The sequence below is a fragment of the Schistocerca gregaria genome, chromosome 2, assembly GCF_023897955.1.
Source record: "Schistocerca gregaria isolate iqSchGreg1 chromosome 2, iqSchGreg1.2, whole genome shotgun sequence".
NCBI classification, from domain to species: domain Eukaryota; kingdom Metazoa; phylum Arthropoda; class Insecta; order Orthoptera; family Acrididae; genus Schistocerca; species Schistocerca gregaria.
Window position 1 is genome coordinate 523,399,047 of NC_064921.1, and position 27,030 is coordinate 523,426,076.

At 45.3% G+C, this 27,030-nt stretch overlaps 1 protein-coding gene across 1 annotated transcript in view; it reads left to right on the forward strand.

The window, feature by feature from the left end:
* Positions 1 to 4,560: 4,560 nt before the first annotated feature.
* The window catches only part of LOC126330168 (protein FAM43A), a 592,769-nt gene continuing 570,299 nt past the window's right edge, over positions 4,561 to 27,030 (forward strand). Inside the window, exon 1 of the mRNA XM_049996337.1 lies at positions 4,561 to 4,718. The gene's annotated coding sequence lies outside the window, so the exon portion shown is untranslated. The remainder of the gene's footprint in view (positions 4,719 to 27,030) is intronic.

The window sequence follows — 27,030 nt, forward strand, 5'->3', positions numbered from 1 at the left end:
TTTCATGCTTTCCACCGCTTCTTACCTTGCACAGATGTTTTCGTCTCACCTTACGAAACAGCAGAATGATTTAGAGAAGTAGATTGGCTTGAATTCGACATGAACTGAATTTAAATCCTTACACGGCTATCCAAATTTGGGGGGGGGGGGGGTATGGGTTCTTCATGGAGACTTACATCTAGATTCGGACTTATTGTTAAAATCTCCGTTTACCACTATGCTCTCGCGCTTCCTAAACAAATTTGTGCCAAAACGACCTGCTCTCCAATGTATATTTTCTTCTACCAGTCTATGTTGTTTATAATGCCAGGGAAAATTGCATTTCCTTAGATTCTTCCTGTGTGTCTCACTCTTCATTTCCTTTAATAAGTTTTACGTTGTCGCTTCAGACTCACATAGATCGATTTCATTGTGTTAAAGGTTCACTACCACTTCCTGCATCGAGCACCAATCATCTGTAAGTCTTATTGCATATCGCGGCGATTTATCGGAGAGACAACTCACCAGTATACAATAGCAACATTGGAGAACAGCCTCGCGGAGTTTTCGACGATATTCATCTTATCATTTATGTATACAGAAAATAATAACTGCACCATAACAATTTTATGATGCCTTTTTCAAAAATGACGTTTCGTCCCGACGCTGAGCTGCATTTTCTTCAGTTCAACAACAACTGGATAGCACAGCTATTACCTACTGACCTTCCATCAATCTCATTCAGTACCAACAATCCAGAGTCCAGAAACAAGTCGCACGGTTACTCTCATCATATCTATAACGTCTTCAAATGAAACCAGAAAAGCTGACGGCTGTTGAAAAAAATTCGTTTTTCATTGTGGCTAGAAAATACTACTGCAGAAAAGAAGTAGCAACAAACAACAAGATACACACACACACTCACAAACACACACACACACACACACACACACACACACACACACACACACAACCTTACCTTCCACATAAATTATTAATCTCAGGCATAGTTACAACAGTTTAAAAATCGTAATTTTTGGGTAAATGTTTTGCTTACATTACATTGTATATAGTTGTAGGTGACAAACTGTAAAGAAAAACAGACACTACAAAAACGTAATACAGCAGGTAAACCACAAGTATGAATACACAATTTATGTGAGCCTGAAAAACCTGTAATTACGATGTAGGAACTAATATTTGTATGCATTTAAACAGTAATGAACATTCCTTATGTTTATCAGCCATAAAAATAAAAGAACGCACTGATGATTCTGCAATTGCAGTGAAACATGTCTGGGAAAAAAACAAAATAGTGTTTGCTAAAGGCGGACCCCACTCGAAAACATATGTCAAACAACGAACTGTGCGTACAGAAAGTAACGAATATCGCTGAATATCTAGTTCAACAATTCTGGACGTAGCTTCCTTTGGCGAGAGATGGGATCGAGTAATGCACAAAGGAAAATCGTCGAAAGTGACCGTTTTGGTGGTCCACTTGTTAGGTGTAATGTTGCATGGACGTACTCACCTCCAAGTGTTTGGGATAGACACTAACCGGTCAACGTCATTCTGACACTTTACTCCTTCCCCATGTGTGTCTTTTTCAGGCGTGCATTGGCCCCCGACTTCATTTTTATGGGTAGCAATGCACGACCGCGTAGAACAGCGCAAGTACAGGACCTCTTGGTTCGAGAAGACATTCGGTGAATGGACTAGTCTGCCCTTTCTCCGGACTTAAATCTGATTGAGCGCTTGTGAGATGCCTTGGGAGCCATACTGCAGCAACGTCCACATGCACCAACGACCCTCCTGCAGTTGTCATCTCCGCTGGTGGAATAATGGAACCTCAAGACTTGCTTACCAGTCTCATGACCAGAGAGGGGGCTAGCCGCAGCGCAAACATTGCCATCATTGGTGGTCACACACTCTGTTAAGAACCGTGTGCCGCCTATTGTAATGTCCACGGGACTGTCCTAAATTACAGTGACTTCAGAGTAATTATCGTCTTTATAGCGTATTGTTGTAAGTCTACATTACTTCAAGAGGGAGGTCCAGCACATACTGCAACACACACACAAATTATTAATACATTAAAACTTGAACATGGCAAATTTTGGTAATAATTATTTTCCTCAACGATGACGTGTACTTTACACTGTCGCTGACAAGTATAACGTTTAGCTCTTCCTTCATTGCAGAATGATAATTACACATCAGAGTACAATTGTTTATAAAGTTATATAAAGTTCTGAATAACTGTTCTATTAGCACGCTGCCGGATCTGTGCTAAGACGACACCGTCATCGGAAGTGATGATTATAAGGTTTTGCTGAATACATAGTGACTGGACTGAACGGAACCTCGCTCGGACATGAATAACTTCCCAGCTGTGGCGGCCTACGGAAACAAAAGGGGACGTGTCTACGCCGATGTCTCTGATTCGTCGTTGGTGTGGCTGGCAGTGACTGTCTTTACTTGTGGTGCCGTCGGGATGTACCAACTTTTGCATGAGACCTCGCTTTGCCACAATCGTTGGTTAAAAATGTCATTTCTAGGCGTCTCACTGTGCGTTTCTTTCAGTTACATTCTGTACTATACTGCAGCAGTTCAATGCGTGGAAAGTTTCATCGAGCTATGTTACTTGGCAGTGACAATTTGCGAAAGTTACTTTCGTCCATAAGTTTTGCGCCGCTGTGTATTAATTCACATTTTCAGTGGCATGAGAACTAAATTGGGGCAGTACTCCTGTGTTTTCCTTTACAAACGAACATTTGGGAAGCATTTCTTCTTTTGTTCGTTCTTTCATTTTCAGTTCCTGTTTCGTCCGTCAGGTCTGGACACTAGCTTTGGTACCAATATCAGCCTGTACATTCAACCATAATTTCTTTAGGGTTTGTGTGAAAGGCCTTCCGACAATAATTTGCTACAGTAGCTTTATGCATTGCTTCCTTGATAGCTAAAAGCCTTTCATTCAGTATCTCTGTGTCTATATACCTCTGCTTTGTTTTACACCTATTATGCGTTAGTCTCTGTTTCTTTAGGGGTTTCTTCACAGCGACTGTCACGGAGAGTCCGTCCCATCACTAACTGCTCTACTGGATACGTATCAGTCCAGTGTATGCTCATATATTCTATTAAATTTGAGCCATAGTTCGTCTTCATGCTCCTGTCCTAAGCTAAAAGTTTCAAGTTCCTCACTCAGATACGGGTTATTGAGTTTCTCTAGCATATAAATCTTTTTGTGTTTGTTTTAGTTGCCCTTTGTACTATGGTAATCATGTTTGCTACAAGTGCCTCGTGCTCATTGATGCTTCGATGTAGACGACTTCAAAGAGGTCATGCCTATTTGTTGCCATGAGGTCCAATATATTTCCATCACAAGAGGGCATCCGCACCATCTTTTCTAGCTAATTTTCAGAGAAGGTATTTACCAATGTTCCACAGGATTTGTTATCACGGTTACCAGCAAGAGACAGAGCGAGATGGCGCAGTGGTCAGCACTCTAGACTCCCATTTGGGAGGACGGCGCTTCAAACCCGCGTCCGGCCATCCCGATTTAGGTTTTTCGTGATTGCTTCAGGCAACTGCCGGGGTGGTTTCTTTAAAGGGCACGGCCGACATTCTGCCCATCACTCCCTAATCCGTCGGGACCGATGATCTCATTGTTTGGTCCCCTCCCCCAAATCACCCAACCAACCTTACTAGCAACATAAGTGTAATTATTCGACTGATGGAATGATGGATGACTAAAGTATCCTCCGATGATTACAATATGGCTGGGGAACTTATGTACTGGTGAAGTGAGGTTTTCTCTCTCTTTTATTGTGACGCATACCTTACTAATTTTGTTTAGGACCTGCTCACTTGGTTTCTTAGTTCTTCATTTAGTTACAGCTTGCACTAACTTTTCGCTACAGAAAGACGTTCTTCTGGGTACAGACAGTCGCTTAAATGTTATCATTAATCAGTAAATCTTAAGCAGGCGGCTCTCAAGCATAAGTCTCCGTCGTCCGAAAGAAGAACAGATCTCCTTAAGCGTTGTGACGTGCCATTCGACAATTTTTGAAAAAAATGTGGAAAAGTAAGCATGATACCCATTTTGTGTGTTTATTTTGGCACCAGTTCCGAAATTCGGCGTCTCAGTAGGTACAACAGAAGAAGCAGTGCATGATCAGAAAGCCCGTCGAGCGCACACATTTAGTTTATTTTATGCAAATCTAAAGATTCAGTCTGCGTTAGCGATATGTATTTTAGTTGATAGCACTAATTCTTGAGAAATATTTTCCTTTAATTGGGTGCCTTTCTTTTCGTATTGTTGAAAACATTTAGCTTCATTCTTTTCTCTAGAGATATTTAATAAGCTTCACTTTCATTTCCTTGTAAAAATTTCGTAAACGTAACGCTTCTAGCAGTTGAGCATTAAAAACATCAAAGGAACGCCGTGCGGCAGCGAAGCGGCATGGCGCGCCGCAGTCGCGGACCGAGGAGCCCGCTGACACCTGTTTCCCCACGGAGGCGCCCGAGCGTTTCCGACACAGCACGAAGCAGCGCCCAGTCCGCTGCGAGCGCGGTTGTTGGGTAGTCTTGTCGCAACTAGCGTGCGGTTAGGTTGTGCTGTCGGATCCGTCTGTGACGTGTGTGTTTGTGCGAGTGTTCTGTTCCGTTTGTCAACGACGATGCTGAGGCTGCTGCTCCGGGATAGTGTATCACCACGGCGCCTCCGCTATGACTGAGGGGTAAGTCTGTTGATTACGAGCGGCAACTGGAGCCGTGAAAAGGTGCGCGGTACCTGATGGCTCAAGCTGCTCTGGAGACCACGGGACCTATGGTCTTGCAGTAAGGAGCTAGGCCTGTTCGGAATCTTGTAGGTGTTCTGGACGACACTCGGGAAGTTGATTTGCTCTAGAAAAGTATTTCCGACTTTTCGTAGATGCCTGTTTGCTGAATCGCTCCCGAAAATCGTGTGACGCCTCGGCGTCTTCTTGTACATGAAAGAAAAGACGAGACGATTGTTTACCCGGTAGTGTGACCTGTTCTGGTGGCGTAACAAAAGGTGACGAACGCTGTGTTAACGTTTCCCGTATGAATTCGCTATAATTTAGTGTGTTAAGCATAAGGCTGTGCATTAAAACATGAAACTAATTTTGTCGTCTGATCTAGTAGGTACGCCGATTCAAATGATTGCGCAGGATAAAGAAACTTTAGAAGCACTTTAAACGAATTGACGGGCGTAAACACAGAGCTGTGAAGCTGTGTGATTTATGCACTTGGAAGGCACAAGATTTGTGGCTATGTAAGAGAAATGAAAGACAAGTTGTTCCTACCGTTATCTGAAGGCGAGGACGTTGTTTACGAACGCCAAAAGATATTGACCTATATTCGCCTTTCTGGAGCGGAATGTTTCTACTCTCTGCATTGGGTCATAAGCCGTGTTGAACGTTCGCGCCATTTCAAAACTTCGTGCCGAAACGGCATTATTCTTCTGCATAAGTGTAGAGTTGGTAAAGAATACTTGTATCGATGAGTGCTTGAAAGGTGAAATCTTTTAATTCTTCGTAAGAGGTTGTAAATGTGGTTCAAGGACATTGCAATAAAGTTTTATCAAGGTGGTATTTCGACGTAAATTGTCGGCTTGACATTCTGGAGACACGGTTTGTTTTTTTATCCACTAGCTGCTACGCGATGGATTTTAAATGCTGTTTGCTTTTGTTGGCTGTCTGAGCGTATGTTCAGCCTGTAACAGTATCCAGAGTTTTGCAATGCGCTTATTGTGTAAATGTGTAAACCACCGATTACGCAATTGAATTCAATTTTCGTGAGCATAGAATAAGTGCACGTTGCCAGTGTGTGGCAAATTAATGGCGTGTAAGTCAAGGATGACGGTGGCTCTGTGCAGAGTCTGTGATACGTATTTATTGATTTACGAAAATGATGCATTTCTGTCAATGAAAATATTTGTGGTAAACATGTAAGTACACTCTTAGACGAACGATGCTATTGCGTTTACCATGTACTCGCAGGTACGTCATTGTTTTCGGAGCTCAGCACTGGTCCCGACGTTTTCCCCGTAGGTGTATTTCATTGTGGCTGCTGAGGTGGCGGGTGCCGGCAGCAGCAGGTGTCTGAGTGCTCCCTGCCCTGTGCCGTGTACTCCGCGCGGTCCCTCAGACTCGGACGGACGGACGTCCTTGCGCGGCCTAGCGCCACACGGCACGCCCAGCCGCCCACGCACTCGGTCGCTCGGGGTGGCGTAGGCTGGCCTCACTGCGGTACCTGCCCTGCGAGCGAGCAAAGTTATTCAGCTTCATTTCAGGCGGGAGGACTGTACGGAAATGCATCTGCAGTGTAGAAGCCACAATGTACAGTGTATGGTGAAGGGGCTCAAGTGCACATCGCTGTCGCCGCCTCTTGCGCTGCGTGCTGAAGTTGGCAAATCCTTTGACATTGATTGTAACCAGTAGGGTAATACTAGACGGAAGCCAATGAAACTCACTGAATCTATTTCTTTCATATACGCCTATACCCTGTGAATTAGTGTGAATTGAATGGCAGAGGGTATGTCCAACTGTACCAATTATTGGGGCTTTTCCGTTCGATTCACGTATGAACCGAGGGAATAATGATTGTTTAATGCTTCTGTGCGTGGTGTAATTAATATACACTAATGCTAATTTCAGTACACCCTGGTATTTCAGATTTACAACACAAATCAAACGTTGTTTCTCACATAATACAATTGTATTAGCTTCCACTATGTAATAGTCACAATCATTATATTTTACTTTCATCAAAGAGTCCTCCTTTGGGTTTAATGACTGCTTCACAAACACGAGGCATCCAGTCAATCAGTTTTTGTAGGTATCGTGACTCTACATGATTCCACACATCCTTAACAAAATTCTAGAGATGTTCCTTGGTGGATATATTAATTTGCCTGGTATGCTTGTCCACTTTATGCCAGACCATTACAGTGGCGTTACAATCGGGGCTTTGGGACGGCCCGTACCAAATCATTCAGTACTTTGTTTTTCCTTTGATAATATGTAGTTCGTACAATATACTGACCGATGTTTTGGGTCATTATGCTGTTGTAAGGTGAACCCTTTCCCTATTAAGCGCAATCCAGCTCGTATTGCATGATTCTGAAGTATGCGGTGGTACTCCTTCCATCCATACACCCTTCCATGCATTTTACAATGTCATCAACTCTATCTCCGGCAAAACATCCCCAAACTATAGTAGAACCTCCACCGTGTTTAACTGTATGTGGAAAACACTGCTGGGATACTCTTTACCCTACAAATAGAGGAACGAATATTCTCCTTCTGGTTCCAAAAATCTCTTAACTTCGATTCATCCGTGAATATTGAGCATTGAAACCAAATTACCAATCTTTGCGTCACTTTGAAACCTTATCAAGATCTGACTAAATATTTATAGCAGCTTCTCTGAGATTGCTTCACTATAGACAACTGGATCATCTGCAAAAAGTCTGACGTCACTATTAAATTGTCCGCAAAGTCATTAATAAACATGATCAGTAAGGCTCCCAACACCCTTCCCCGGGGCACATCCGAAGTTCCTTCTACATCTGTCGATGACTATCCATCCAAGATTACATGCTGCGTCCTACTACCAAAAGATGCTCAATCCAGTTACAAATTGCACTTGATACCCCATATGGTCGCACTTTGGACAAAAAGCACAGATGTGGTACGGGATTAAATGCTTTTCGGGAATGTAAAGGAATCTGGACGGTAGTTTTACTGATGACTTCTACACTTCATGTAGACGCGTGTGACCTGTGCTTCGTTTCAAATGCTGCGCACGGTTTTTTGTTCGATGCATCTACAATAGATTATATTTAGAAGAACGGTTAACTCAGCCGCAAATTCAGTATAGAATCTGACAGGAATTCCATGTGACCCTGTAGCTTTGTTCACTCTTCCGATGCCCAGTTACGGTGTTTTCAAGTCCATTCAAGTCTCTTCTGTTTTTTATGTGCTTCGAAGTCGTTTTCTTGCTGTGACACATCCTTTCAAGATACCTTCAGTCAGTCTCCTTTTTACTGTTGCAACAGATATTATCTTGTTCATTTTTACCAGTTCTGCACGAATTTGAGGCGCTGTTTTGAGTCTATTTCTCTTACTGATACTTCTGATATATTTACCATCACTTTTAGTCGTTTTACGAGATAGTTCTGGTCGCGGTATGTCCTTATTACTACGTGTTCTCTTCTGGCGGTGAATGGTGTATTGCACTCCGCCTATAGACACACTACACAGTTTTGCAATTTGGCGAATAGATAAACCTGCTTGGCCAAGTGCTAAAATTGCAGCACGTTTTTCTATGGATATCTCCACTCGAGGAGCCGTGCTAGCGTTGTGCACACTTAAATGTCACGAGGGAACTGACTTGCAGAAACCACATGTTGTGTCGTAGTAATGCTTGCCGTTCGCTGCGGGCATCAGATCACTACAAGGAACAACACAGGTGAACCAAATGCGGCGTCCGTCGGCAATTAGGTAAACAAACATATCAGGTAGGTACATAACGTTTATATACATAACATTGTTTGTTAGATACTATTGTATCTCGATTACCACAAACAAAAATCACGACATGTGTACAACTGTTGTACTATTCCTTTCTACCTTAACCGAACCCACGGTATTAAACCTTATCTACGGAGAACTAGATGTCATTTATTGGGTGTTTTGAAATTAAGGAGCGGTAGTGTAATCTTATTCGTACGATCCCTGCGTGAACGATACGTTGAGGGTTGTAGTATATTTCTAGTCATCACTCAATGCCGGTTCTTGGAATTTTGTAAGTCGGCTTTCTGGGGATAGTTTACGTCTATCTTGAAGAGTCTGACACTTCAGTTTCTTCAGCACTTTTGTGACACTCTCCCATGGGTCAAACGAACCCGGGACCTAGCGTACTGCCGTTCAGTATCCTCTGTTAGTCCCAGTTGGTGGGAATGGGTCACACGAGTGATTTGTAAGCAGTCTCCTTTGTAGACTGTTTACGTTTCCCTAATATTCTACGAATAAACCGATGCCTGCCACCTGCTTTACCCACTACAGAGCCAACGTAATCATTCCATTTCATATCCCTGCATATTGTTACACGCAGGTATTTGTATGAGTTTACGGACCCCAGCAGTGAGTCACTAATATTATATTCACAGGATATTTCGTTTTTTTCGTTTTGTGTAGAGCACAGTCTTACATTTCTGAACATTGAAACCAAATTACCAATCATTGCGTCACTTTGAAACCTTATCAAGATCTGACTAAATATTTATAGCAGCTTCTCTGAGATTGCTTCACTATAGACAACTGGATCATCTGCAAAAGTCTGACGTCACTATTTAATTGTCCGCAAAGTCATTAATAAACATGAACAGTAAAGCTCCCAACACCCTTCCCTGGGGCACATTCGAAGTTCCTTCTACATCTGTCGATGACTATCCATCCAAGATTACATGCTGCGTCCTACTATCAAAAGATGCTCAATCCAGTTACAAATTGCACTTGATACCCCATATGGTCGCACTTTGGACAAAAAGCACAGATGTGGAACGGGATTAAATGCTTTTCGGGAATGTAAAGGATACTGGACGGTAGATTTACTGATGACTTCTACCCTTCATGTAGACGGATGTGACCTGTGCTTCGTTTAAACTGCTGCGCACGGTTTTTTGTTCGATGCATCTACAATAGATTATATTTAGAAGAACGGTTAACTCAGCCGCAAATTCAGTATAGAATCCGATAGGAATTCCGTGTGACCCTGTAGCTTTGTTCAGTCATTACGCAACGTGTCACAGCACGCAAGGCAACAGCCGTCGACATCGTAAGAGCATTTTTACCGGCGAAGAGTTCTAAAATAATGTACCACCTTCAGATAGGCGGTCCGACTCAATCGCAAAGACTTGTTTACTACATTTCCTTTCTCTCTCTTATCTCGTATGGTATATTTTGGGGATCATCTGTGCAGTCACACAGTGTCCAGAATCTAGTTGTTTGATGTGCCTTCAGTAGACGGCGTTCCGCCAGACAATGAACTTTCTCCATGTTTTCGGTTCTTTTCACACGTCCTTCAATTGAATTGTGTTCGAAAGCATTACAGCACGTTTTATTTCAGTTACCCATTTGTTTACTGTTAAATGAAGCGCCATGAACCTTCATTATGTCTTAGCCAAATTACATTAGCAATAACGTATCCAATCATTTCCTGATGGCTATCCCAATTTATGCATTTTAACGAAACATGCACAGCACTAAAATAACCGAACACAATTATTCACGTTAACATATTCCCCATTGCTTCTTGGGAGAACAGTTTCATTTAAATGGTGCAAATCCAACAAATTGTTCTGTTTCAATAATATTTATTGCAAACTGATTTTCAGTCTAATAGTTCATCAAGTAATATTACCTGAGATGGGCTAATAAGGTGTAAACCCTTTTTAACAAACAAATATTATTCGAACGAAACATAATTTGCTTTTCGCCCTTTGAAGAAAATTATTCTGCATGTTGCCGCGTCGTTTACACTGACTCACGATGTACCATGTCACGTAAGGGTCACACTTGTAATTTTTTACCATATCCTCCTAATTTCAGAAACTAAATAGTCAGACCGGCACAAGCTTTCCGTTTCTTAATGAGCGAAGTGTGTCTTATCGTCTATTCTCCTGCGATAAATACTTCTAGAGCCTTCGTTGCGCTGCGTGTTGGAAATCTAAACAATAGGCCGTTCTTTTGCGCTTTGTCGAATGTTTCTTAACGCTCTCATACCAATGAAACAAAATTTCTCCTCAAACGTGGGCCACAAGAGTAGCTTGTGAGATTATCTTCCACGTACCAGGTCCCCCTTCTCTGTATGCGTTTCATGATATTCACTTTCTTCCGGATTGCTTAAGATGTGATAGCTGTCGGATGAGTGATGGATGAAATTATTTTGGCTCTGAGTGTTTCAAACTTGGCCTGTCACTTAATTAAGAAATTCACTGGCCAGGTTTACAGATTACTATAATGTAGTTTTCTAACGTTTGTATTCCTAATTTCTAATCTTCGTTGTAGATTACAATTGAAAGGCAAATGGGACTCCGTCGTAGGAAGGAGCCCAAATGTTATTTTCTTAGAAGTAGATTATAAGGGTGTAAACTGAGTCACGATCAATTCGGGAGACCTAGCGCAGTCATAGTGCTGTCTTTGTTCCCAAAATTTGTCTCGACGCCTGCAGAATTTATTTTTAGACGCTGAGAGAGTGTAATATTCATGAAAGTAAGCATGGTGCAGACCTTAAATGTTCTTATAAATATAAGTGGAATTTTAGTTACCTTTAAATACTGTTACCGCAACCAATATTATTATTATTATTATTATTATTATTATTACTACTATTACTAATGTTATTATTAATTTAGCGCTCATAGATAATAGATCACTGTTTGCAATCACTTTATAAGCCGCGCGCATACCCGCAACGAAGAGTGCCTTCATTATATGTTTTTAAGACAAATTGCAGTTCTAAACATTGTTTTCTTGGACCTAAATGCTGTCGATAAATTTTGTAACCGTAACGTCTCACCTGGTACCGCTGCAAGTAGAAGCATTGTCCATGTTGTAAACTAACCCTATTGCTCACATGCTCAATTTTTCATTTCAGTTACTACAATTCCTCCTTTAAAAAAAATACTTTCTGTAATCAGCACATAAAAGCGTGTGCTTGTGAATCAATGCTGAAAACGGTCCAAATTTAATTGTAACAGTGTACAGATCCCCACTGGGAAATTTTGAATTATTTATGACGAACCAGGATTCCTTACTGTGTTGTCTGTCAGACATCAACAAGTAGTTAATAGTCTATGGTTACTTAATTGTAGATTTTCTAAAGGATATTAACAGGAAAAATGATCGGGAAACCTTATATGGATCCTACAATTTGCTCTCGGCAGTTAACTTCCCAACACGGGTTTCAGAAGGGTTGCTCTACTGATTATGCCATCAGCATGTTCACACACCAGATATTACAAGAATTAAATAACAAAATAGCACCTGTAGGTATTTTCTGTGACTTATCCAATGCATCTGATTGTGTGAATCATAGTATACTCCTAGATAAATTGAATTTGTATGGAACTGATGGTACAGCTAAGCAGTGGAGCATGTCATATCCAACCAAAAGAATGCAGGAAGTTGTGCTTAGTAATAATTCAACCAACAGAATCCAGGGACATATTTCTGATTGGGTAGAAATCACATATGGTGTTCCCCGAGGCTCAATATTAGGCCCAGTACTGTTTCTCATATATGTAAATGATCTGCCATCTAACGTACAACAAGCAGAATTAGTTCTTTTGGGGATGACAGCAGTGTTGTAATCATTCCCAGTACACATACAGAAATGGAAAAATTTCTCAAAAGTATCATTGACAGTTTTTCTGCGAATGATCTCACCCTGAACTTCACAAAGACGCATCATATTCAGTTCTGCACCTCTAGGGTTTCTGCACCAGTGATAAGCGTAACACATGGTGATGAAATAATACATAGGGTGGAAACTTCAAAATTCTTAGGTGTCCATATTGAAGAGAATTTAAATTGGAACTCCTAAAACAACTTAGTTCAGCTACATTTGCACTTAGAATCATAGCAAATCAGTAAGCTGACATATTTTGCTTATTTTCATTCAGTAATGTCATGTGGAATAATGTTCTGTGTTAACTCATCTTTAAGAATATAAGTCTTGATTGCCCAAAAACGTGCTGTAAGAATAATACGTGGTGCTCACCCGCGATCATCTTAGACATCTGTTTAAGGAGTTGGGTATTCTGACTACTGCTTCACAGTATATTTATTCCCTCATGAAGTTTGTTGTAAATAATCAACAACAGTTCAAAAGGAACAATGAGGCGCACAATTGCAATGCTAGAAGGAAAAATGACATTCTTCACTCGAGATTAAGGTTGTCTTTAGCACAGAAATGGGTGCATAATGCTACAAGAATTTTTGACTACCCAGTAATGTAAAATGTGTAACAGACAGCAAGGTAAAATTTGAAAATAAATTGAAAAGGTTTCTACTTGACAACACCTATTCCGTAGAAGAATTTTCATGTTTGTAATGTGTGAAAGTGGGTACGAAATGCTAACTCAATCTGTATATCTTGTTTTTATTTTGCGGAAAGTAATTATATACTGATGTCTAAAGTACAGATAGATTTACAAATTAATTTGCAATATGAATGTAAAACTACTCGTTCCACATCATGACGGTTTATCGTGCAAAGTGATCCACGGAACAGGAAAGTAAGTAACTATTAAAGGCGAGATTATTTTGTTCAGCCACATATTTGGAATATGTCACATATATTACAACTGTTGTCTATAGTTCATTAGTTAATGTCACATATTTTATATTAGTTAAATAACCTTACATCGCATTTACACTAAAGTAGTCTCTCTCGTTTTATTCCTGTTCCTAATCCTAACATTAACAATTTTCATCTTTCGAAACGGAGATAATCTGTAGAAATACTGTTTTAAACCTTTGATCCAACAAAATATCTCTGCACCACATAAATATCTTTTTACCTTATGATGGCGTAACAGACGAAAATCGGTTCGTGTGACAAATAATAAATACTGTACAATATTACACCAGTGTTGTGTATGTTTCATTCATAATTATCCTACTATGTTACTTCGGTACGGGTACCACGGACAGCTCTTGATGAACCTCCTATGGGCTATTTGCATCACTGTTTCACTCGTATTAGGGCTACGTACTGCTTGAGAAAGAACAATGTTTGTTTCCTTCAAATTATGTATGGTCTGTGTTGTAGGGGTCAAGTCAGAAAATTTCGGTGTGTGGTTTGAAAAGTAAATACACCGTTCCCGATAAACGCTGACAAATTTTGAAAGCGAGTCAGACCATTGAATGGACAGAGGGGTATTGGGATTGTCACTTCATATCGTTCTGCTATAAATTTCTTGATATTTATCTTTTGTGCCGAAATAATCTTCTAAGATTTTCTGTGACTTGTTTACGTTAAGTGGGAGAGAAAGTAGCATCCCTAGAACTGTTACTTTCGTAGCTACATCCTTCTCAAGGGTTGACTTCTCGTTGCGAACCCTTTAAGCCCTACCGAGCGAGGTGGCGCAGTGGTTAGCAAACAGAACACGCATCTGGGAGGACTACAGTTGACACCCCATCCGGCCATTCCCTAAACCGCTCCAGGAAAATGCCGGGATGGTTCTTTTGAAGAGGGCACGGCCGATTTCCTTCTCCCTCCTTTCGCAATCAGAGTTTCTCCTCCGACACTAGTGACTGTGCTGTCGTCGGGACGTTAAACTTTAAGCTTCCTTTCTTCAAGCTATAACTCCAGCAGTAAGTTTTAACGCTTCATTTTTCTTGAAAGCACAGACCTGACCGGGCGCGTTAAGTCGGTACTTCAAACACCGGGTAATGAGGGAACCGCGCGTAGAGAAGAGAGAGATTCCTCTGAGCAGCAGGCCGCTGGCCGACACCTGATAGCGTTGCCGAGCGCCCGCCGTCGTGTTCTGAAGGGTCCGCTCAGCCGCCGGTGCACGCCGTCAACTTTAGCCATGGCTCACGTCCAAAATGAGACTCTGCATGACGTGGGGTGAGGTCCGACCTGTGAGGGAGAACATGCCGCTCTCGAATTCCATTAGGTGATGACGCCAAAGGCCATTATCATATGGTTTTCCAATAATGCTCGACTGAAGCTGTCAGTTTGTGGCGAAAAAAGTGTGTGTGTGTGTGTGTGTGTGTGTGTGTGTGTGTGTGTGTGTGTGTGTGTGTGTGTGTATACACTTAGTTGGTATTCTGATGACGCTGTAGAATACAGGAAAACGTCGTTCAGTGACTGTTAGACGATACATGAGGGCTTAAACACAATTTCTATTTGATGTGATGAGTGGTAGCTTGCTCTAATTGTAGAAAATTGTAAGCTAACGCGGTTGAGCAGGAAAAGCAACCACGTAATATTCGAATACAGTATTAGTTGTGCGCTGACATAGTAACGTCGATTAAATATCGAGGGGTAACATTGCAAAGCGGTATGAAATGGAACGAGCGTCCTAAAGCTGGTAGTATGGAAGCCGAAAGGATAGTGATAATTTTAGGAATGTGAAGCTCATCTGAAAGGAGACCACATATACAACACTTCTACGACCAATGCCTGAGTGCAGCTCGAGTATTTGGAATCCTCGCCAGGTCAGTCTAAAAGAAGACATCGATGCAGTTCAGAGGCGGACTGCTAGATCTGTGTCGCAGGTAGGCTCGATCAACACTCTTGTATTACGGAGATGATTCCAGAACTCAAGTGGGAATCCACAGATAGAACACGTTCTTTTTGCGAAACACTCTTCACAAGTTGTTGGACTGACTCCTGAGCTTCGTGACCCCGTGAACCAAGAGTCTCCACCCTGGACGGTTGCCAGCTACTCTTAGAGCCTCCTGAAGACATAGACCAGATCTCTTGATTTGATCAGTCAACCTGCTCGCTGCTCTTACCCTCAGTCTTCCTTCCATGAATATTTTCTCAAGGTTTTATCCATCTCTTCACAGAATACGGCCAAATAGAAAACTCTTAGGTTGTCACGAGAAGAAAGGCTCCTGAGGATAGTGAGCTCTTTAATAATTTCATTTCGCGAAAGTCTTCTGAAAGAATTTTATAAAACCGACATTTGCAGCTGCCACCAACATAAATTTCGCGTAACAACCACGAAGACAAGATAAGAGAAATTGACTCGTACGGAGGTATACTGATAGTGATTTTTCCCTTGTTCCGTTTGCGAGTGGGACCCAAGGGAATGACAAGTAGTTGTACAAGGTATCCATCGCCACGCACCATATAGTGGCTTGCAGAGTATGTATGTAAATAATTAATCATCAATAGCGAAAGCTCACAGGCGTGAAACTATACTATGATAGATGCCAAAATGTTCCAGTAAACAGTGGTCTGCAGAGGTGTCGTTTGTGAGAATTCCGAATTTGCTGTTACGAAACGCCGCTGACTTCAGCATGAAATATTATCGTAGCCAATACAAATACATTTGAAGTGCAGCTTTTTGATTAAGTTTGCTTTTAATTAGTTTCTCTTTTCATCTACGGCTGGACGGCTGTTGTGTTTCCACTGCTCTCAAGCATATCCGTTCTTGAAATGATGCGTCCTTTCTCATCGGCAGCGACACCTTGAGCAGTTAGCAACAAGATCTCGCCCAGTGCTAACCTCGCCAACCATTGGTCATTGATGTCCAGGATTCCCTGTATTCTCTTGGACAGTGTGGACGCTCAGAGACCTTCGTTCGGACCTTTGGCCACGTCGGGATCCCGGGGAATGAACTCGCTGATAGCCTGGCCAAACTGGACACCAGTGAACCGACTCTTCAGATCGGTATTCCGGAAACAGACGTCCGATCGGCATTACGCCGATAAGTTTTAGGTCCCTGGAAAACGGAATGGCTCACTTTGACTTCATCAAACTAACTACGGGTGATAAAGGAAATTATGAATTTGTGGAGGTCCTCCATGCAGGCCTCTCTAGTACTCTACCTTCCCTTGCCGGCTTCGCATCGACCATACTTGGCTGACACTGGTCGTCTCCTCCGTAGTGAGGACCCACTCCTCTGTCGTTGTGGCGCCTCTTTGACGACTGTCCACATTTTTCTGGGCTGTTCCAGTCTAGCCGCCCTGCGGATGACTCGTAATATCGTTGACTCGCTACGTCCGGTGTTAGGATCGACTGCCCAGCAGCTGACTTTGTTTTACGTTTTATTAGTGAAGCTGGCTTTTATCATTCTCTTTAAGGGAGGGCCATTTAACCTTATCGGCGCATTGAGGGATTGACAGAATATCTGTTGCCTCCTCTGCACAGACCTAGCTAAAATTGTCTGGGCTTAGTGGTCCTCACCCTACCTGCTGTTTTAATTTTCTCCCTCCACCCTCAGTTAGACTTGGTCGTCATTTGTCCCTCTGTGCTGGTCTTGCCCTGTCCGTGTTGCTAGTCTTTCCAAGGCAATTTCGGAGTATCTCTGGTGAGCGGCGGGGGCTCCCGGCTGCTCCCTAGATGGTGCACAGTGCTTGCCTTTCTTCCTCTATCTGACATTCTTCTTTTTGTCCCGTATCTCCGCTTCGTTGACATTGGTAGACCTTGGGATTTTCTTCCCCTGGGTTTTGCGCGGTAGGCTATCACTAATCTTCCGTCACATTCTGTTCGAGGACAAAGGGTCTGATGGCCTATCAGTTTGCTCCCTTTGAGCATCCAATCAACGAACTAATCATCTACTGCCGGTGGTTGGGAAATGTGGTACATGCATGATAGGGCACCGATACATTTTGCTGCTGATGTAAAAAGAAATCTTACGCTTCGATATAATCAAAGATGTGTGGATAGAGCAATTTGTGTGGTTTGGTTTCCATATGATCTCAGTCCACTTTTTTTTTTTTTCTGACAGGATAATCTCAGACGAGTAGACTCACGTTGATACAGAAGAACTGCAGCAGCAAGCTGCACAGCTTTGCAAAGATTTACGAAATGATCCAGCAGTATTGGAATAAATTCGTAACACATCGAATAAACCAGTGCATGGTTCCATCCAAATACGAGTACAACGCGTGGAGCACGTCCTTCAACGCGTGCGAATGTAAATTGTTACATGCAAAGCGCTGAAGAAGTGTTTCACTTCTTACTAAGGCAGGTCATGACTGACATGAGTCAAATTAGACGGGGCTTAATCGCAAAGTTTACATTTCAAGCACATTTCACTAACAAGGACAACGGAAATGGTTGTAACAGAGGTTCGACTAACCACAAGGACTTCAGCGATAAGCTTTTAAGCCTTAGAGGCCAACACGCAGTAGTGATGTTTGCAGATAAAAACTTCGTGGCGTACAAGGGTTTGATTCCGCTTCGCTACCCTTTGCTTCCCCAGCACACCTAACAATCCTACTCAAAGGATGCTAATGCAGCACATAGTGAGACATTTCTGTGGAGTTTGACAGGTAATGAAGGCAACCAGTGGTATGTTCAAGCTTTCAATCGATTCGTGAAGCGTGCTCGGATAGCTCAGGAGCGCACTACCCACGAAAGCTAGGGATCAGAATACTATTGGCAGGCGAGCACAGTTTTAACTAGACACAAAACGGTAATCCCAGCACATACTCCGCTAAGGAGTGAAAAAGAAAAATCACCTCTACTGGCGTCGCCAATAGCAGAGACTTCCTTCCAGTCGTGCTTCCAGCAGAATGCGAGGGACGGAGGCAGCTCCAGTGAGCAGGCTCTTGATAAGTGGCTGGCCAAAAGGCCTTGGCGGCTACTTGATAAAGGGGCCCATATGCAAAGCTGCCCTCTCAGCTGACCGTAGCGCAGGCGTGCGAAGCGGGTAACCTTCACGCAAAAACTCGTGTGACTGCTGATAATAAAAAGTCTGTTTTATTTTAATGTCTTCGATTTAAATATTTGGTACAAGCGAAGCACACTTAATATTTTTATGTTTTCGAAAATCACACGGATGCACAGAAGAGAAGCACGTTCTTTTTTATGTTTTCGAAAATCACACGGATGCACAGAAGAGAAGAACGTGAACTGTCTCCTATTGTCGTGTAACCAGCGCAATGACGGCGATGGCTTAGCATGTCATACGATACTGTTCAGAGGTTTCGTCGTGTGAATCTATACTTTATTAGTGAAAGGACATTCATAGACAAATTTCAGTTAGTAATAACACCAGTAACCTCTCCACCCTCGAGTTCAGTAAGGAACCGTTCTCCCGTGAATAAAAACAGCTTCAAACGTTTCATGAATTTACAAATGGGATTGTGTTAAAAATATGACTTTAAGCATTCAAGCAAGAAAAAGTTTAGTAAACGTTTGAAATTATATGCAAAATTTGTTGGAGGTCGCTTAGTATTCTCGTTCTCAAATACTGGACGAATATCGCGAAACAGGGCAGTGTGTGCAACGGATATGATACGCGAATCGGGATGGCAATCATTGAAACAAAGCCATTTGTCTTTGCATTACATCTTCTCACGAAATTTCAATCACCAAATTTCTCCTGCGAGTGCGAAAATATTTTGTTGGCACCCTAGGGAGAAATTATGATTGTAATATAAAGTAAGAAAATCAGAGCTCGCACGGAAAGATTAAAGTGTTCGTTTTTCCCGAGCACTTGTCGAGATCCCCCTGCGGGTTCGGGGGTACGAATAGGCCCGCGGTATTCCTGCCTGTCGTAAGAGGCGACTAAAAGGAGTCTTCAAAGTTTCGGCCTTATGTGATGGTCCCCACTTGGGTTTGACCTGCCATTTTCAAAATTTCCGTTGTTAGTGCGTGCCATTTGGGGAAGGACGCCTTACGTGGTGTTTTTCTATTGGTCCATCGTGCACCTCCATATTGCATGCTATCTATTGTCGTGTGGAGGGATTTACACCCCATGTCTTCTGGGTTGCCTCCTCGTCTTGTGCGCAATCCCCTTCTTAGCGCCCACGGCAATTGTGGACCCTTTCAACACCTAAAATCCAGCACGGTAGCCAGTCCGTTGTGGTGGGGTCGTCATGTACCCTCTTGGTGGTAGCCCCCTGACCACGCAGGGATCGCACTACAGATGCCAGAGCTGTTTCCTCCCCATGCATGCCAAGGAGTATGTGCCCATCTTGTATGGGGCACGGGGACTCCGGGCAATGGGATATCGGCCAGGTACCCGTTGCTTTGGCTGGGTGGCGCCCTTGGGGAGAGCCCTCGTTCGGAGTAGGTGGCATCTGGGCGGATGTGGCGCAATGAAGCGCAATAAATCTCACCAAGCTGGTGGTCGCACTGCCACCAGCGTCTCTAAGCGAGGCAAAATTGAATTCGATGCTGCACAATATGATCCTCAGTCGTTCCCCTCGTTGGCTGCGCCATGGGAGGGACGCAGATCTAGTGCCAAGCAGGAGCCTTATGTACCACAATACCTTGTCTGCAGCAGAAGTGATGGTGACTCCTTTCTTTCGACAAAGCCTATGTTTTTTGTGGAACACCTGGAGGATAAGTTTGGGGAAGTGGCGGGTTTGTCTAAAATGAGGAATGGGTCCATCCTCCTCAAGACGGCCTCCCCAGCCCAGTCACGGGCGTTGCTCTTGTGTGATAAGCTGGGAGACGTCCCTGTTACCGTCACTCCCCACAGTAGCTTAAATATGGTCCAGGGGATTATTTACCATCGCGACCTCTTGTTACAGTCCGATGACGAGCTGAGAGCTGACTTGGAACGACGTGGTGTGCATTTTGTCCGTCGTGTGCACAGAGGACCCAAGACCAACAGGGTGGCCACCGGTGCCTTTATCTTGGCCTTCGAGGGTGCTGTATTGCCTGAGAAGGTCAAGGTAATGGTTTACCGTTGTGACGTCAAGCCATACGTCCCTCCCCCGATGCGGTGCTTCCAGTGCTGGAAGTTTGGGCATATGTCCTCCCGTTGCCCATCCAGTGCCACATGTCGAGATTGCGGACGCCCCTCCCATCCCGATTCTCCATGTGCGCCTCCGCCTGTCTGTGTCAACTGTGGGGAACACCACTCTCCATGCTCGCCGGACTGCCCCGTTCTTCATAAGGAGCGGAAGATTATGGAATTTAAGACCCTGGACCGGCTTACTTATCGCGAGGCAAAACTGAAATTTGAAAGGTTGCATCCTGTCCCTCTTCAAACTTCTTATGCTGCAGCTACGTTATCGTCGCCCTCGCGGGCGGCAGTTGTCGCCTCCTCTGTGCCGCCTTCAGTTGGCCCTCGGGGCCGTCCATCTCTGTCTGCCCCCCTTGTGTCTGGGGGCAAGCCTTCCTCTGTTGCCCCCTTAGCAGTTGGGGGCAAACCCCCTTCTGTCACTCCCCCCGCACATGCTTCAGGAGTGACATCTGCTCCAAAACCAGGGGGCTCGATACCTCCCCCTCCCCCTCCCCCTTCTCTGCCGGCGTCGTCTCTGCCGGCTCCTCTCTCGCGGAAGGGGTCCCTCGGGGCCCTCCCTTCTTCCGGTTCTTCTGCTACCCCGCCGGATGTCAGCTAGTGGCTGAAGGTTCATCCACCTGCTGGTCGTAGGGCTTCTGCGTCGTCGTCAGCCTCCGACGCTCCTTTAGAGAAACTCTCCCAGCCCTCTAAGCCAAAGGACAGACGCGAGAAGAAGGACCGGAACGTTTCCAAGAAGAAGGACGCTCCGGCAGTTTCAGTACCGCCTGCTGTCAATAGCTCTGGCTCTGGGGATGCGGTGGAGATCCTCGCCTCTGCCGCGGATCTCGCCATCACGGAACCCTCGGGGACCTCTCCTATGGACACAGCTGACTCTCGCTCGGTGGCGGCCGTTGACTCTGCGGCGGCCGTTGACTCTGCGGCGCCGTCTGTCTCTTAGTGGACTTAACGCCCTCCCAGTCCCTTCCTGCTTCCATTCTCCAGTGGAATTGCGGCGGTTATTTCCGCCACCTGCCTGAGCTCCGGATGCTTTTGAGTGTTTCCCCTGTTCTGTGCATTGCTCTTCAGGAAACTTGGTTTCCAGCAATGCGGACCCCTGCCCTTCGCGGTTATCGGGGATACTATAAGAACCGCGCTGACTGTCAACGAGCTTCAGGTGGAGTTTGCCTCTTTGTTCACCACTCTGTCTGTAGCTCACCAGTACCCCTTCTGACGCCTTTAGAGGCAGTCGCTGTCAGGATTGAGCTCTCGCCGGCTATTACTGTTTGCTCTGTTTACATTCCTCCGTATGGGCAACTCCCCCGACATGTCTTGGCTGCGCTGCTGGCTCAACTCCCGCCGCCATTGCTGCTTCTGGGCGATTTCAATGCCCACAACCCTCTATGGGGTGGGACTGTCTCCGATGACCGTGGTCGCGCTGTGGAGCATGTGTTGGCTCAGCTCGACCTTAGCCTCTTGAACACCGGTGCTCCCACGCATTTCAGTGTGGCCCATGGCTCGTTCTCGGCCATCGATCTCTCTCTTTGCAGCCCCGGACTTCTCCCATCCCTTGACTGGAGAGTGCATCCTGACCTGTGTGGTAGTGACCATTTTCCCATCTATTTGTCACTGCCCCAGTGTCATTCTTCTGGGCGCCTGCCCCGCTGGGCTCTCAACAGGGCTGACTGGCCGGCTTTTACTTCCGCTGCCACCATTACTTCTCTCCCACAGGGTGACATTGACGAGGAGGTCCGTGTCTTGACCTCGTCAATTATTTCTGCGGCCGAGATTGCCATCCCTCGCTCTTCTGGACTCCCTCGGAGGAAGTCTGTCCCCTGGTGGTCGCCGGAGATTGCTGAGGCTATTCGCGACCGTAGGCGGGCTCTCCAGCGTCATAAGCGGCACCCGTCTCTGGAGACCCTCATCGCCTTTAAGAAGCTCCGTGCCTTGGCCCGTCGTCTTATTGCACGGCGTAAGCAGGAATGCTGGGAGAGGTACATTTCATCCTTGGGCTCCCGTGTCTCCCCGTCGCTCGTGTGGTCCCGCATCCGGCGGATTTATGGATACCAGATCCCTATGGGTGTCCCTGGAATCTCCCTGGACGGCGCTGTCTGCACGGACGCCGCCACCATTGCTGACCACCTTGCCACGCACTTTGCTACGAGCTCTGCGACTGCGACTTACCCTCCTGCCTTTCGCTCTCTAAAGGAGCGCGCCGAGCGGACGCCGTTATCGTTCCACACACGTCGTTCTGAAAAATATAATGCTCCTTTCAGCGAGAGGGAATTCCTCGCTGCCCTCGCCAATTGCCCTGATACAGCGCCAGGACCGGACTGCATCCACGCGCAGATGCTGAAGCATCTCTCCAGGGACTGCCAGAGACACATCCTCACCATCTTTAACCGCATTTGGAGCGAGGGCGTGTTCCCGTCGCAATGGCGAGAGGGTGTTATCGTTCCCATCTTGAAGCCCGGTGCGGACCCTCTGGCGGTGGACAGCTATCGCCCCATTACACTAACCAACGTTTTGTGCAAATTGCTCGAACGTATGGTGGGGCGGCGTTTGTGTTGGGTCCTTGAGTCGCGCGGTCTCCTCGCTCCATCCCAGGGTGGCTTCCGTCAGGGCCGGTCTGCTGCGGACAATTTGGTGCGGCTGGAATCTGCTATCCGTACGGCCTTTTCCCGCCGTCAGCATCTCGTTGCTGTATTTTTTGATCTGCGGAAGGCATATGACACAACATGGAGGCATCACATCCTTGCTACGTTGCGCGAGTGGGGTCTTCGTGGTCAGCTTCCAGCTTTTCTTCAAAACTTTTTATTGCGCCGCTCTTTCCGGGTGCAAGTCGGTGCCGCCTCTAGTTCATCTTATATACAGGAAAATGGGGTCCCGCAGGGCTCGGTATTGAGCGTTTCCTTATTTCTAGTGGCCATTAATGGTCTGGCTGCAGCTGTGGGGTCGTCGGTGTCTCCTTCTTTGTATGCCGACGACTTCTGCATCTCATTTAGCTCAACGACTACGGGAGTCGCCGAACGCAGGCTGCAAGCAGCCGTTCGCAAGGCGGCATCATGGGCTCTGACTCATGGATTTCAGTTCTCTGCGGCCAAGACTCGAGTTATGCACTTCTGCAGGCGTCGGACGGTCCACCCTCATCCGGAACTTTACCTCGACGGTCACCTACTTGAAGTGGTGGACACTAGCCGCTTCTTAGGACTCGTCTTTGATGCCCGGCTCACATGGGTTCCTCATATTACTCAGCTGAAGCAAAAGTGCTGGCAGCACCTCAATGCCCTCCGCTGCCTGAGCCATGCGTCTTGGGGTGCAGATCGTAGCACGCTGTTGCGATTATACAGAGCCCTTGTGCAGTCCAGGCTTGATTATGGGAGCCTGGCCTATGGGTCTGCATCGCCCTCAGTGTTGACGTTGTTGGACCCCATACACCACTGTGGGGTTCGGCTTGCAACTGGTGCTTTCCGTACGAGCCCCGTGGATAGTCTGCTGGTGGAGGCCGGGGTTCCCCCGCTGCGGATTCGCCGCCACCGACTGCTCGCCGACTATGCTGTCCATGTGCATTGCTCACCGGGCCATCCCAATCATCGCCTGCTTTTCCCTGCCAGGGTCCTCCCTCTGCCCGACCGGCGACCTAGGTCTGGGCTTTCCATTGCTGTCCGTGTCCAGTCCCTGCTGTCGGAACTGGGGTCGTTCCCTCTTCTGCCGCCCTTCCGGGCCTGTGCACCCACGCCTCCCTGGTGTATGACCCGTCCGTCCGTCCGCCTGGACTTGGCACGGGAACCCAAGGACTCGGTTCCGCATGTGGCCCTCCGTCACCGTTTTCTTGCGCTCGTCGCCTCGTTTTCAGGCTGTGAGCCTGTCTACACTGATGGTTCCCTGGTGGATGGTCGTCCTGCCTACGCTTTTGCCCACGCTGCCCATGTTGAACAGCGCTCCTTGCCGGCTGGCTGCAGTATTTTTACTGCAGAGCTGGTGGCCATATTGCGCGCTCTTGAGCATATGCGTTCCTGCTCAGGTACGTCCATCGTCATCTGCAGTGACTCCCTGAGCAGCCTCCAGGCTATCGACCGCTGCTATACCTCTTGTCCTCTGGTATCCTTTATTCAGGAGTCTGTTTTTGCCACTACCCGCTCTGGTCGTTCGGTGGTCTTTGTTTGGACGCCAGGTCACGTTGGCATCCCGGGGAATGAATGTGTCGACAGGCTGGCCAAAGGGGCGGTCGACGCCCCCACTTTGGCGATCGGCCTCCCGGCTCGTGATTTGCAGCTGGCGTTGCGCCGTAAGGTGCTTCAGATGTGGCGTGACGAGTGGCGTAGCCTGACTTCTCCGAATAAACTGCGGGCTGTCAAGGAGACGACCGATGTGTGGCAGTCCTCCCTGCGGGCTTCTCGCAGGGACTCTGTCATCCTGTGTCGGCTCCGCATCGGCCATACCTACCTGACGCACGGACATCTTTTGCGTCAGGAGGATCCCCCCCTGTGTCAGTGTGGGTCCCGGTTGACGGTCGCCCACATTTTGTTGGAGTGTCCCCGCCTGCGCATCCTCCGGCAGACTTTTAATCTCCCGGGCACGTTACCTTTGGTTTTATGCGACGATGCCTCCATGGCTGACGACGTTTTAAATTTTATCCGTGGTAGTCCTTTTTATGGTTCCATTTAGGGGGGACCTGTCCCTTTCCCTTTCTGTGTATCTTGTCCTCGAGTGTCTCATTGGTTCCAGATTTTAATGTGTGTACTCGGATGGTTGACTCTTTCCCAATTTTTGTACCCATGGTCAGTCAACCAGTCTCCGACCCTCTTATTTTCTTCCGTTTCTTTCTGTCCAGTGTTCGTCTGTACTCTTCTTGTCTCTAGTGTTCGCTGACACATTGGTGTTCTTTCAGTGACTGGGGGGAGGGGCGTCTCCTCCCCCCTTGGGGTTTTACCTGTTCCGTAAATTTTGTTTCGCTGGTTTTTTGGAATGGGGGACTGATGACCTTAGCTGTTTAGTCCCCCTTAAACATCCCAACAACAACAACAACTTGTCGAGAGTGGAACGGTAAAGAAATAGCTTGAAAGTGGTTCGAGGAACCCTCTGCCAGGCACTTGATTGCGAGTTTCAGATTAATGATATAGATGTAACATATAATCTGTGTAATTTGCGTGCCCTGTGTTACGCTGCCTTAATATATATACACAGTTTCTAACTTAAAAAGCTTCTCTCAGTGTGTTAAAGTTATAACGTAACATTATACCTCTTACGCATTTGATTATAACAGCAGCCTTTTTTTTTAATTCAGTCATTAATTATTTGAAATACTGAAAATCTAATTTTGTGGCCCCTGGAAACCGTTAGGCAGTCAGTCTACAACTGGGGCCGGGTGAAGGTTTTAGGCATTTACTAATATACTTTCCGCAGCGATATAGTGGAAGTTCCGTAGTAACGGCACTTATAAGGTGGTTCTTAAAATACCTATGATTTTGGTGTGGCGAACACAAATATTTGGCTGTTTGCAGTTCACGTCGCACGTTATTTAAATCTTGATATAACGCACAGATACAACATACCGTAGAAAGCAACATGTATAACAGTACACCACGGATAATGCCTCCCCTTGTAATGGTTCTTTGCTTGCGAAACCATCACGACCCGCCAACCTTATTTTTTCGATATCGTCGATGAATGAATATTTTTCTGCGTAATGTCTCATATTTTTCACTCTATTCAAATTTGGTTTCATTGTTATATGTATGTACGTCAATATTTTGAGATGTTGAAATCGATATAATATCTAGTGTGAATATCTTAGTACTTATTGTTATCTTTGGTGCCTGTTTGTGACTTTTGGCGCGGAAGCGTACGGTGTAGTCAAGTTTTTGTGTTGAATATGAACAGCCTTGACTGTGTTGGAAATGAAAAGATGAGTCTGAGTTGTGGAAAATAAAAAATGTTGTGAGTTTTATTAAGATCAGTAACGGCTGCGAAATTGTATGATGACGAAGCAACGTTTTGAACATGCGAAAGTATAAAAATTTTATAAATGTATTATTTGCGAAAAGTGTATGTCATGAATTATTTTCAAATGACCATTGTTTAAAAAAGTATGAAGCACACTGCAATGAAAAACATAAATCATCAAATTAATCCTGAAAGATTGTCTTCGTAAGTTTTTCAAGTCGGCGCAATTGACATCCGAGTGCCTTTCGCACCAACAACGGTAGTCATGCTACCTAGACAACATTTTTAATTACGAGCCAAAGCCAGAGCGAGATCGTCGTTAGATTGCAGATACAAGCAAATACAAGATAAGTGATATTATTGTTAATTTTCTTCAGTGACTGTAATCAACTGATGTAGCAATACCTGCCACTGTTAGGGGAGGTATTGTTATACCCTCTTCCAGAAGTCGTAACTACATTTACACGTTACTCCGAAAGCCACCCGACTGTGTGGCGGAGGATATCCTATCCCTAACTGATCCCACTATCTCTGTTCCACTCCAAAGTGGCACGTACGAAGATTTCCTTAAAATCATTCCATTTAACGTAGCTCTCCCGGCAGTTAGTCGTAGATATTTTATGGTAGATACTGTTTCCAGCAACTAGTCATCA